We start from the raw sequence: 12,336 nt of genomic DNA on the forward strand, positions 1-12,336 counted from the left end.
CTCCAGGCTAGATTACGTTTCCCTGTTTGATGTCGTCAGGGAGGAAGAGCAGGGTCTCTTTCTGCTTAGCACCGGGCACAGTTACAGTTATCTAGTTATCAGTGAGATGTTGTTTCATGTCTCTCTACCCTGTTAGGTTGTGTGCCCCAAGAATGCATGGACCAGAGTGCTTTGTGTGCTTGATTTATGCATGGCAGCTCCTATAGTGGCTGCAGAAAATAGATGATCAATAAATACACGATGAATGATGCAGGGCTGAGATTCAGTCGTGTAGAGTCACTGGGGCCTGCACTGGCCCCCCTCCCCCGAGGACCCAGACCCCTAACGGTGAGGCCAAGGGGTCAGCTCCAGTGGCCCGTGCTAGATCTCTCCTGCTTTCTCGCTGGCAGAATCAGCCACTCCCTGTCTCTCTCTTGACTGGCTTTAGGTTGGCTGTAAATTATATTTTTGGTGGCTGTTAATAAAAATATAGGGCTGGGGGAAAAAAAAAAGACTTCTCCTAATAGAATTTTATTAAATGGCACTAGTTTAAAAATGTCTCGTAAAAAGTTAATTAATTTGGGATTTGGGGATGAAAGGCGTGATATAAATGTCAGTTATTATTATTACAATTTCAGCCTCACGCTTCTGCTCTTGATCCAGCCCCTGATCTGGAGTTTCTCCTACACCCAGGGACTCGCAGCTCTGCTGAAATGCTAGAGGCAAATTTGAGCTCTGGGGGTCCATCGGGGACAGAGAGGGGACGTTGCCAAGTTAGGCCGTCCTATCTTTTTATCTCGGATAATGCAAGGCCTTGAGAGCTAGCGCCACTGACTCAGGGCCAGGCGAAGTTTAGAGCAGGATGGTCCAGGCGCTCTGGGAAGCTCCAGGCCAAAGCAGCCAGGAGCATCAAGGTCACGTGCTTAGCCCGAGCCAGGTCACAGCATCCTGGATGGTTGCACTGTCAGGGCTCCAAGAGGTTCCCACTCTTATTTCACAGAGCAGGAAACTGAGTTTGAAGAGGGGTGGTAGCCTGCCTAACCCAAGGTCACATAGCAGGTTAATTAAATTTATGGAGCAAAAGGCAGTGAAAGCAATTAGTGAAGTAGGGGAAACCTTCTAAAAAGAAAAAAAAAAAAAAAGAAAGATTCAGGCAATTTATAGGTGACAAGTGCAGAAACTGTTTTCCAAGGAAACAGGGAGTCCTGGGATTTCACGCGAGTTCACGGAGACAGACAGCCCTTCACTCCTTCAAGACGCCCCACCTTCATTCCCCTGATTGCAGACACGGTACCTACCGGGAGGGACTGCAGACCTGACCCAGTGTGTAATTACTTACGCGAGGTGGGGGCAGGCTGGGATGTTAATCATCGCCAGAGCCCCTTCCATCTCTACCGATGGTGGGCCAAGGAGGGAGCGTGTGCGAGCTTCAGGCCCTCCTCTCTGGGGTGGGGTGTGAAGATACCCCTTGCAGGGGCATGGTGGGGACCAGGCGCATGGCACAGGGTGTTCGTAAGTGCCGTGTTAGTGACAGTGTGCGGGCTGGGGGGGAGGGTCTCGCGCCTTTACGCTCTTCTGGACTCACAGAACCGAAGGTGTGACCAGTGGTGGTTATCCGGGGGAACCTCCCCAGGCACCTGTTGGTGCCCCAGGCTTCCTGACCAGGAGCTGCCGGTTTCCGGCGATGGGCCATCTCCACTTCTTCCCTACGGCCCGTTCATTCTGTTGCTCATGGCTCTGGAAAGGCCTGCCTCCTCCTGGCCGGCTTGGTTCTCCCGTCTTTGTTCTGTGTTGAGGATTACATCGGTGGCTTTGCTCCTCTCCTCTTCCAAGTGGAGGCCTGCTGGTTCCCACACCTCTCTTCCCTCAGGTCATGTGGGTAGGGTGCCTGGTTCAGAGGAGGGGCTCAGGGCACCTTTGTGGAAGGAAGGAAGCAGGCAAGTTCATGCCCATTTGGCTCTCCTGACAAAGAATCTGTCCTGGAACCTTTTAGTGAATCCTCCAGTGGTTGGTTGGGATCATTCAGGGAATTTGGGAATCACACAGAGCTGAATTTGAACCTGGGCTCCTCTGCTTGAACAAGTGGCTCAATCCCCGTCATCTCTGTTTCTTCATCCGGACAGTTGAGGTATAGAATACCTACCCCGCAGCATTATCGTAAGGATTAAAAGAGGTGATGCGTGTAAAATACTTACTACATCAGCTGCACACCCACCGAACACTCAGGTGGTACAAATGATTACAGTATTCTCACGACATTGATGAGTTACATGCGACACGATCTTGGCCCTCCCAGATGGCAAGTTCCTTGAGGTATCCATCAAGTCCAGAGCAGGGCTTGACACACAAACTCCTTCTGGAACCTTCGGATTCCCGTGACCACATGCCAGACTGAACTGAGAATTCTGGCCTGTGTTACAAAGCTCAGGGTCAGGCCCTTGGGAATCCCCATTTGGGACCAGGCCTTCCACACCTCCCTGGCTGCTGTCTGCGGCTGGAAGCAGCCCTGACGTGGAGGCTTCTGAGCAGGTATGAGGTCTGTCAGCCTTTTAGAATGTGAAGACAGCCAGCGATTGTCTCTGCTAGAAAAAAAGTTCCACGGCTCTATTTTTATGTTTATTGTAAATAAACTTTTACTCCCCCTACTCCCTCCCAAGAAAACCACAGCCGCCTCAGACTTTTGAAGACCTTTAAATCGAAGGCCTGGAAGAATGTGGGGGAGAAGGGCGAGTCCAGGAAGTCCCCTTAGTTGCCATCTTGTTGCTGTTGACACAGAGCGTCAGAATGGCAGCTTGTTTTTCCCTCAGTCAATGGCGGAGCCAGGCGGATTGTGTGGAAGGAGATGCTGTGGGCCTCTCTAGGAACGGAGGAGCCGCTCCCGCCCCTCATCTTTATTGGATTTCAATGAGTCTTTCTGCTCTGGGTCATATGTGCAGTGCAGGCTCATAAATGGCACAGTGGAATTTTCACTTCCTTTGTACTGAGGGCCTCAAGCACACTCCATGGCCATTGTCAACCCTGAATGAGGAAAATGCGGAAAACCTGGTAGAACTCATTTCTCCCAGGCAGCCCTGAGATTTGGAATATGACAGTTCTGCTTATGGGAACAAGCCAGTCAGAAGGTGCGGCATGGGAGGCAAGCAGAGGCTGCCTCGCCCAACTCCGCGGCACCCGAGTGTCCATCTTCACCTGGAAACCCAAATCCTGACACTTTACTCTTAAAGAGAATTGCCGAGGGCACCCAGGGCTTACAGCTGTGCCGTTGTCAGTTCAGAGGAGGGGCGTGTGGCCATGGGAAGTGGAAGGTTCTGGAAGGAATCTGGAGGCCCTGTTCTCTGAACCTGAAGCTGAGATATTTCAGACCAACACTTACTGGATTAAAAGGACACGAGGTCCTCAAGCCGACCTCGGAGCAGCCAGTTAAGTGTCCCCTCTGTGGCATTATCCATCCACATAATTTTGGTGCCCATGATGTGCCAGGCATCGTGCCAGGAGCCAGCCGGGTTGGGGTGAGCGCATGGGAGTCTCTGGCATTGTGGTGGCTACAGGGGCAACACCTTTAGAAGGGCAGTGCCCTCTTACTGATGAGACATGTGCACGAGGTCAGACCCATCTGGTGAAGTTATCTCTGTAGTTCCCAGCTTGGTAGGGAAGCATCTCTGCCTGTTTGCTCAACTTCACAGTGGTAGGCTGGGGATCCTCGGTCTCCAGGCTGGATGTTGTGTGTGTATTAAACAGGATGGCGAGGAGAAGGCCCTGGAAGTGTAAGGCCATCGTGGTGGCCATAATTGCCCTCGAGATTGCCTTGCTCTTGACTTAGGCATTGGAGCTTCCCTTTCCTCGTGTGGAGGTAGCTTCTGGTTCCTGCAAATGGCTGCCTGTATTTGGAAAAAAGCAGTTAGAGAAGGAGCATATCCATCGCCACCCAGCTATAAGGGCTGGGTCTTCAGAGTAGAAGTCCCATAACTCAAGGGGTCAGTGCTGGAAGGCGGGAAGTTCCTCTGACACGGAGAGGACTTTTCTTCCCTCCGCGCTTCCTCCAGACCCCCTTTCTCTCTGTGGTCTGGAGACAGGAGCCGTTGGTACAGTCCCTCAGAGGCATTTGGTTTCTCCTCATAGCTGGTTCCTCTGCCTCCTCACCCCAAGATCGTCCCGCTTGGATGCCTCTGCTGTCAAGGTGCTCACTACCTCTCAGTCGTCCTCATTCCCTAGAGGAGAATGTTCCTCTTCATCCCGAGCTCAGAGCTGCCTCCCCCTGCGTTCTGTCCCCAGGACCCAGAGGCGTGTGCTCCGCCTGCACAGGGCCGCTCTTCCCTAGGGAAGGGCAGGTTCCTGGCTCCGAACGGCCCCGCCCTGTCAGCTGCCACCACGCTCCTTCCACCTGGGAAAATACTGCCCGGCGACGTGTAAGTGTGTCAGTGACAATAATAGTGCAAAGGCTCCACATCCGAGGGCCTTTCTAGGATCGTTTCCTGATTAATTAGGTCAGCGTCTCCAAAATCAATTTCCAGTCGAGTCGCGCCGCCTGGTAGTGCCGTTGCCCGCCCAGCCGTGCGAGGGAGTTGGCGCAGGAGGCAATTCCCCGGCCTCTGACGCAGTTCAGGCCTCGTCTCTACCTGGGAAGAAAGTCACATGACGCATCTCTTCTGTGATTATCCCGACTTTTTATTTTATCTGCCCTCCCCCTCAAATCTTCCATTAAACCCCCGTAGATCCTGCTTCAAACAGGCAATTAGACTAACAACGTAATTATATCCCTCAATGCTAATTGTAACTGGTTTAGGGGAAAAACAAAGAGAAAGAGGCTTCAAAAATCTCTGGAAACGCAAAGCGGCTTTTACAGTTTCCAGGTATTTCTCGTCCCCGAGGGCCCGGGTGGCTGGCGGGCTGGCGTCAGCATCCGCGTGGCTTTGCCGTTGACCGAGACCGCCCGTCGGACAGACGCGGGCCCGTCTCCGCTCCCCTGAGCACGTGCTTGTGGCCCTCGCGTTCCTGTGCCGTGGCTCCTTGTCCCTCTGTGCTGCTTCTGGGCCTCATTTCTCTGACTCCGTGTCTCAACCACGTTTATCCTGGTAGAGCCGCTGAGAGAAGAGGGAACAGGCGAGGAGGTCGAAAGCGTTAGAGGAAGTGACGTGGCTTCTGGTCCGTGTGATTCTCCCTCGGGGGTGGGGGGTGCTGGGGAGGGCTGGGCAGAGCCGGACCTGGTCCCGGGGTTCGAGGGTGTTTTGCGACAAGGGTGCTGCAGGGAGACATCTCCTGCCACCCTGCCTGTTCTCAGTGTTTTCTAAGTCTCTTCTCTGGGCCAGGCCCTGTGCTTGGTGAACAGGTCTCCGTCCCTGCCTCGGGGCCACCCACGGCCTGGGGAAGGAGACAGGCAGGTAATTGAACAGTGGGGCCATTGGGCAGCAGGGGACCTCAGAGGGGATCCGACTTTGCCTTGGGTAGCTGGGTAGAGCTGGGAGGTGGAGGAGGGCGGCTGGGGATGTCAGGACGTTTCCTGGGTGCAAGTGATTCTAAGATGGGCCCCAGCAGATGGGGAGGAGAGTGAACAGGCGGTGAGCAAGGGAGCCCTGGTGTGGCCGGAGCAGTAGGTAACGGGAGCTGAGAAGGAGCATGGTTTTTACCTTTGCAGGAGGAGGGGAGTCAGTGAAGGGTCACAAGAGGGGAATGATAGGGTCAGACTTATATCCTAGAAAGACCAAATAGGCTATGGGTGGGGGTTGTTTGGTCCGAGGGCCTGGAATAGAGGCTGGATGGAGGTCTGTTTGGAGGCTTTTCAGGAGTGCTGACTGCCTGAGGATCTGCCTGTCTAGATACAGATGGACTAGCTGTGTGACTTCAAGGTGGTCACTTGACTTCTCTGAGCCCCCTTTCCTTACCAGAGTAAAGTGTGGATGGTCATAGTTATATTCCATGTTGTAGGGAGCATAACAGAAACAAAATGTGTAAAGGTCTGGCCCAGTGCCCGACGTAGAACAGACATCAAAACAGTACTTTTGAATAGGGAGCATGAACCTGGATGGCCGGGCACCCTTTTTCCAAAACAGACAGTATCTTCTCCTGTCAACTGTAGCAAGTCACCGAGGAGGGGACCTCGGGCAGTCCTGCGTTGATGGACTTCTCTTGGGAATCCCAGCAATAGGAGGTGGCTTTTCAGTTACATGACTTTTTCCATCTTCGGAGTTGAGTCCCAGGCTCCGGCTTCACGCCTCAGAACAAGCGTGGATCTGTGCCGTTTTCTTTTTCTCAGAAACAGGGTTTCCCAGTTTGCTGATCGAATCTGCTGACGACGTTTCCTTTAGGGTAATTGTAACTCACGATGCCACTTCGAAGCCTGGAGGCTTTCTCATCTTTTAGACATCCAGGAGCTTGGAACCTGACTTCCTTCTTAATTTTTTTTTTTCGTTTTTTTTCCCCAATTTTATTGGGAAACCGTTGACACACATCACTGTATAGTTTATGGCATACAGCGTGATGGTGTGATTTACATACATTGTGAAATGATTACCACAATAGGTTCAAGCCAACATCCATCTTCTCACATAGATACAATAAAGAGAAAAAGAAAAAAAGGAAAATAACTTTTTTTCTTGTGATGAGAACTCTTAGGATTTATTGTCTTCATTTTCCTATATACCATATTGCAGTGTCAGCCATAGTCCTCATGTTGTATATTACATCCCTAGTATTTATTTGTCTTACTAGTGCAAGTTTGTACCTTTTGACCCTCCTCCTCCAATTCTTTCTCCCCCTCCCCTCCAGAGCTCTGGTGACCAAAAGTCTGATCTCTTTTTCTGAGTTTGGTTGGTTCTTCCTCCCTCCCTTCCTTCCCTTCCTTCCCTTCCTTCCCTTCCTTCCCTTCCTTCCCTTCCTTCCCTCCCTTCCTCCCTTCCTCCCTTCCTTCCCTTCATCCCTTCCTTCCCTTCCTCTCTCCCTTCCCTTCCTCTCTTCCTTCCCTTCCTCCCTCTCTCCTTCCTTCTTTCCCTCCTTCCTTCCTTTTCTTTCTTTCAGATTCTACATATAAATGAAACCATACAGTATTTGTTTTTCTCTAACTTATTTTGCTTAGCTTACTACCCTCAAGGTCTATCTGTGTTGTCATGAATGGTAGGATTTCTTTTTTTTTTTTTTAAATGGCCAAATAATATTCGCTTGTATGTATATGCTGCAGCTTCTTTATCCATTCGTCCATCAATGGACACTTGGGTTGTTTCCATGTCTTGGCTGTTGTAAATAATGCTACAATGAACATGGGGTGCCGATAACTTTTCGAGTGATTTTTCATTTCCTTTGGATATATTGCCCAAAGTGGAATTGCTGGTCATATGGTGGTTCTATTTTTAATTTTTTGAGGAACTTCCATATTGCTCTCCTTAGGGGTTGTACCAATTTACATCCCCACCGACAGTGCACAGGGGTTCCATTTTCTCTACACCCTTGCCAGCATGTGTTATCTCTTGTCTTTTTCGATGGTGGACATTTGGACAGATAGGAGGTGATATCCCATTGTGGTTTTAATGTGCATTTCCCTGATGACTAGTGATGTTGAGCATCTTTTCATGGACCTGTTGGCCTTTTGTGTATCTAGAGAAATGTCTCTTAGGTCCTTTGCCCATTTTTAAATTGGATTATTATTTATTATTATTATTATTTTTTGCTGTTGAATTATAGGAGTTCTTTATATATCTTGGATATTAACCCCTTATCAGATGTATGTTTTGCAGATATTTTTTTCCCATTCTGTAGGTTGTCTTTTCACTTTGTTGGTGTTTTTTTTTTTTTTTTTCTGTTTTGAAGGTTTTTAGTTTGATGTCATCCCACTTGTTTGTTTTTGATTTTGTTGCTTGTGCTTTATGTATCCTCACTAAAAAATCATTACCAACACCCGTGTCAAGGAGCTTTATTCCTATCCTATGTATGTTTTCTCCTAGAAGATTCATGGTTTTAAGTCTTGCTTTTAAGTCTAATCCATTTTGAGTCAATTTTTGTGGGTGGTATAAGATACAGGTCTGGTTTCATTGTTTTATGTATGAATATCCACTTTTCTTAGCACCATTTATTGAAAATACTGTCTTTTTTTCTATTCTTCAGTATTCTTGGTTCTCTGGTCAAATACTAGTTGACTGTACATCCTTGGGTTTATTTCTAGGCTCTTGATTCTGTTCCATTGGCCTATTCGTCTGTTTTTATGCTGGTGCCACACTGTTTTGATGACTATAGCTTTATAATACAGCTCGAAAACAGGAAGTTGATGGCTCCTGCTTTGTTCTTGTTTCTCAGGATTTCTTTGGCTATTTGGGGTCTTTTGTGGTTCTGTGGAAAATTTGGGAGTGTTTTTACTACTTCTATTAAAAATGTCATTAGAATCTTGATAGGGATTGTGTTGAATCTGTGGAATGTTTTTGGTAGTAAAGTGGGTGTTTTAACATCAATTCTTTCACATCAATGAACACAGGATACGTTTCCATTTATTTGTGTCTCCTTGGATTTCTTTCATCAATGTCTTGTCATTTTCAGAATGGAGGTTTTTCACTGCCTTAGTTCAATTTATTCCTTAGTATAAATTTTATTTTATGCCATAGTTAACACTTACTCCTAAGTGCTTTATTGTTTTTGATGCTATTATAAATGGGATTGATTTCTTCCTTTTTTAGAAAATTTGTTGTGAGTTTACCGAAATGCTTCTGAGTTCCGTCTGTTAATTTTGTATCCTGGAACTTTACTGAATTCAGATCTAGTAGTGTTTCGGTGGAGTCTTTAGCTTTTCTATATGTAAATTCATGTCATGTGCAAATGGAGACTGATTTTCTCCTATCCAGTGCTGATAGACTTTCTTCCAGTAAATGTTTTCAAGCTTTTGTGGCACTGGGTTTGGGCCATGCAGTGCCAGGTGTTCTGGGCCTGGGTTTGCCATCAGTTATGCGGATGGGGCGTTTTCATTAAAATTTCCATTAACTGTTTTTTTTTTGTTTTTTTTTTTTTTTTCATTTTAAGCCAGTGAGCAATTTATAGATTCATTAACTTTTTACTACACTTGTGAAGCCAGGAAGAGGGGAATAAAGGAAATGAAATATTTGGTCCTCAACGTTTCACTAAAAGATGGTGGCCCTTAAATACGGAGGACAAAAAAAGCTAGGTAATTAAGGCCAGTCTGAAGAAGTGTTAGGAAGTGCTGTATCTTCCAGAAGGATCCAGAACTGGAATCTCCTGGTGGGGAGGAACACCTCTTTCAGCCCTCCCACCCCCACCCAGTAGCTCATCCATCTTTTCCTTATAACTGCTGATTATTTTTTCACCAGGTGGCTGTTCCCCCTCTTATGGCATGCCTCCCCATGGGAGCCCACCACTTCTGGGCAAACTCTGGCTGTGAACATACTTCTTACATGGTGGTGTAGTTTGACTCCTTACAGCTCTCTCATTTTATTTCCTTTTGGCAGAGTTAGGTGCGGCAGGATGGCTGAGTGTGTGGGCTTTGGGGCTACAAAAGCTTGATTTCAAATACCGGCCCTGTTGCTTAAACTAGCTGTGTGATTTTGGTCAAGTCACTTCCCCTCTCTGAGCCTCAGTGTCTTGATGTCTAAAATCACAATAGTATCAGGAACTCTGGGAAGACCCAGAGAAATGGCAACAGTATTCTTCACTGCACAGTTAAGTGGTGAGGAGAAAACAGGTTGGTTTACTAATGATCTGTGGCCTACATGCACATTTCAGACCGTGCCATGTGGTGGGACTGCTCCTGTGAACATTCTCACTTGGATCCCTTCCCTAGCCTAGCAAATCACTGCCCTTCTCAGGGCTTCAGTTTCCCCAGCTGTAAAGTAGATGAATAATTCCCAGTTAATGAGGATGTTGGAGGAGTTCAAACATACTTAACAAGCCTTTTAGAGTTGCTGGCACATAATAGTATCTCAGTACACAGCAGCAGTCGTGGGGGTGTTGTGGTTGCAGCTCTGTACAGTGTAAAAACCTCAGTCTCAGGGTCTGCTCTACGAAAGAGGCAGTAGGCTGAGCACCTTCGGGGGGAGCTTGGACTTCCCAGGGGATGGGTGTGTACCTGGGTTTAGCCACCGTGTCTATGCAAGTGATCTCATCCTCGAGGACAGACTGTAAACGATGTCTTCGCAGAGTCGCACGTCTTCATTCTGGGGAAAGGTAGCATCCCACCTTTTCCCAGTACCTTCCTTCATAGATGTGCGGCATGTGTCAAGTATGATGAGTTTTTCCTCAAAAGCAGCGACGATAGAAAGCTAGGCAGAAAGGAGGAAACCTTTTGGAGCCACGCAGAGCAAGTGCCTTGGGAAGTACCACGTATGTATGTCATGTTAGCATATGTGAAGTTATACAGAGAGTTTTGGTTCTATTCTTGGCATTTCGCTTCGGTACCTAAGTATCTTTCTTACAGCTCTCCATCGTTCATGAACATCTGTTCTGATGGCTTTGTAAATAGTTACCTTTTCACGTTGTATGTATAGAGCGTTTCCCGGGTTTTATTATAAATAGTGCAGTGGACCTCTTTGGGCATGAATTCGCGTCCTTCTTTTGTATGATATTCATAGAATCTGTTCCCCAAAGCAGATTACTGGGTCAAAGGATATGAGAGTTGGCAACACAGTTAGACAAAGGCAGCAGCGGACGTGACAGCTGAGGGCACATGGCTGCTTTGGAGATTCTTGTAGAAGAACCCCATTTGGGAGAGTTGACATGCACACTGCTGCCTTCGCATCTTCTGTCTTAGCCGAGGCTTGTAGCTGCTGCTTGTTTCGTTTGCCCAAAGACTCTGGGCCGAGTCATGAGCTGGAAGCTGGAATACTGATCTGTGTGTGCCTCGCCTAAAATACACATTCAGCCCCATGATTGCGAAACCCCACGCCGGACCCAACAAAGGAGCGATAAGACCAACACTCATGAAAGGGGCTTGTTGATTGTATTCAGACACACGTGACCTTGCACCTGTTCCTTCCACCCCGACCTTTCTTTTCCCTCTGTATATCAGGACTTCTGGCTCAAAAGACTGTGCAGTGATGAGAAAGTACTGTGTGTTATGTACTGAAGATGTTCTCTATGAAGTCAGGAAGGGAGAGTCTAGCCTAATTCTGAATAAAATGGTGGTGGTTGTCTGGTATAGGGGAGGTCAGTGCTTTGGGTAGACTTCTGAGAATTGTGCGATATCTTTACATGTCTCCACTTAACTGATAAGTCATTTGACTTTCTAGAATTTCTCTGTTTTAACTAAATATAGGCATTTTCCATATTCCATTTTCCATTTTCCATATTCCATATATCCATATTTGGCTGTGAGGTTTGCTAACTGTTGGTACTCTGGTGCATTGACTTTTTGAGATGACTTTTGTGGTGATGGAGAAATGACAGTGACCATGAAGGCAGTGGCAGCCGTTACTTACAGAGCATTTACTGTGCCAGGCACTGTTCTAAGTGCCTTACATTTATTACCTCTTTTTACCACTTCATGATTTCATTAAATCAATTCATTTCAGGAAAGAGAAGCCAGACATGGAATCTTGGAAAGGGAGATGAGAGCCAGGAGGGGGAAGAAACTTACTATTTGTCTTAGAAGAAGTCACGGGGTTGACTTCTGACCCTGCCAGCAACTACTGACTTTGGGCAAAGTCCCTTCACCTCTGCCCCTCTCCTCTGAAATGGAAATCATGACTCCTGCATTGTAAAGAATTAAATGAAGTAATGGATGTAAAAATCCTGTTGATCACTAGACAGATGTGAGGCATTGAAGGATATGTTATTCCTACCTTACCCCAGACTCAGGCTTCTGGGAACCTGAGCCATTTTCCCCGTTAAGGATGCTGCGTAGATGTTTTCTCTGTGCTGGGCCGTGTGCTGGGCGCTAGGGAATCCAGAGGCATGGCTCCTACCCGAAGAAGATGTATGCTCCAGCCTGGAAGACAGGTCATAAAAAGATGACTGAGTGTACCAGCTGGTTGATCAATACCATTTGAATGGCCCAGGCAATAAGTGCTTTAAGAAAACAGGGGAGGGAGATTGGTCCTGTGGCTTGGGGGAGGTGGGAATGGAGCCATCAATGAAAGGGAAGGGCCCTTTCTTCCTTTGCAGAATGTACTTTGAAAGCAAGCCTTTGGCCACAGCCAGGACAAAGAGGTTCGTAAGGCTGAGTCTGTGCCCTGTGGAACAGGAGCACTCTTGTCTTTCGTGATATGGTTAAGAAAGCAACACCATGAAGTTCCAGTGTGGATTTCGAATAGAGGCCCTGAAGGTGGAAAGTTCTGGTGCCCTAGGAGCATTTCCATCTCAGCCCTCCAGCTGGCCTCAGACTTCGGTACCACAGAGCCTCCACTCCTGACCCCCGTGAGCATTGTTCCAGAT

The 12,336-nt window shown here is 47.7% G+C and overlaps 1 protein-coding gene across 17 annotated transcripts in view; it reads left to right on the top strand.

The window, feature by feature from the left end:
* ZNF618 (zinc finger protein 618) overlaps positions 1 to 12,336 on the top strand; it is a 199,541-nt gene that overhangs the window by 94,602 nt on the left and 92,603 nt on the right. The gene's annotated exons all lie outside the window — the stretch shown is intronic.

The sequence above is a fragment of the Panthera tigris genome, chromosome D4, assembly GCF_018350195.1.
Source record: "Panthera tigris isolate Pti1 chromosome D4, P.tigris_Pti1_mat1.1, whole genome shotgun sequence".
NCBI lineage: Eukaryota > Metazoa > Chordata > Mammalia > Carnivora > Felidae > Panthera > Panthera tigris.